Source organism: Etheostoma spectabile, chromosome 24 (genome assembly GCF_008692095.1).
Source record: "Etheostoma spectabile isolate EspeVRDwgs_2016 chromosome 24, UIUC_Espe_1.0, whole genome shotgun sequence".
Taxonomy (NCBI): domain Eukaryota; kingdom Metazoa; phylum Chordata; class Actinopteri; order Perciformes; family Percidae; genus Etheostoma; species Etheostoma spectabile.
In genome coordinates, this window is record NC_045756.1 from 1,197,013 (window position 1) to 1,198,303 (window position 1,291).

Here is a 1,291-nt window from a genome sequence, read left to right on the forward strand (position 1 = left end):
ACACACACACACACACACACACACACACAATCCTTCCCGATGAGGGAGACCCCCCCTGGTCCCTGAGTCTGGAGGCGCCTACATATCCCAGGGAGCCTTGCTGCGGGACTACGAGGGTCATGGCCTCGGAGCCCAAAGTCCCATCCTTCATTTCAGAAAAGACGAGCAGGAAACTCCCTGGGAAAAAGGAAAAATTTGTGTGATCACAGGATCACACAAATCAAGGGCAATTGAGTCAAGATGTGTGTGTGTCTGTGTGTCCCCACTATGCAGCAAGAGAAAGAGGAGAAGGAGGGAGTGTGAGAGATAAAGCGTATTATGGTGTTTGGGAAGATGAGTGTATGACCCATAAAGATATAAAGTGGCTGGCGGTGTGGGCTTTCCGCAGGCTTTATCCATTAAACTGAGTCCCATGGCGCACAAATGACAGATAATATACACTCTGACTGGTTGTTACAATCCCTCTGTCGGCCTTGACGGCCAGTCGGTCAGCGCTTATGTAGTGTTAAAACACTGGAGAGAGTCAAAGAGGAATTTAGAAAAGTGGGACAGAGAGGGACAAAGAATCTGGTACAAATATCAGAAAGCAAGATAGTATCTGGATATTTATATTCTAAAAAGAGCAAAGCCTTACTAAACATGCTGCAACATCAGAGTTTATGAGGAACGTAGCCCGCACAGCTTAAAATCTTAGACAGCACATCGGGTTCATGGAGGTGACCAAGATCGATCAATCAATCATAGATGAGTTATCTTCTTATTTAACGTGGACAGAAAACAAACGCGTTTCAGCTCCTATGACAGACATTCCCTTACGTATTTAAACCTCTAATTCAAATTCTGCTGATAAATGAGAATTAGGGGTTTTATTTTATGGCATGAGAGTATTCAAATAGATTCATAGAGTTTTAGTATGCACAAAGATGGTTTCAAATGAACTTCTGGTAAAGAGCTTGTCTAATTGATAAAACAATGGAGGGTGCATCTTAACTGCAGAGACGCATCACTGGTATGTGTCGTCAAACAGTTGGGTTGCCATATGTGAGACGAAATGCCGTGAGAGAAAAATCTGGATAAAAGAAATACTGTGGTTATTCAGATTATGAATGGAGTTTAGACTATTTCCGACCATGTACAATGAGATACAGTGGCAGGGAAAGAACTTTCCTCTTGATGCACTGCCCTATAAAGGTACCCTGGAAATCCAGAGTTCTTGCGAGAGCACAATTTTATTTTGCTCAGCGGGTATCCTCTGGCATCGAGTAAGGCTGCTCATTAACTATGCCCTTGT

The 1,291-nt window shown here is 43.4% G+C and overlaps 1 protein-coding gene across 2 annotated transcripts in view; it reads right to left on the reverse strand.

Moving 5' to 3' along the window:
• The window catches only part of pou3f3b (POU class 3 homeobox 3b), a 170,225-nt gene that overhangs the window by 41,454 nt on the left and 127,480 nt on the right, over positions 1-1,291 (reverse strand). The gene's annotated exons all lie outside the window — the stretch shown is intronic.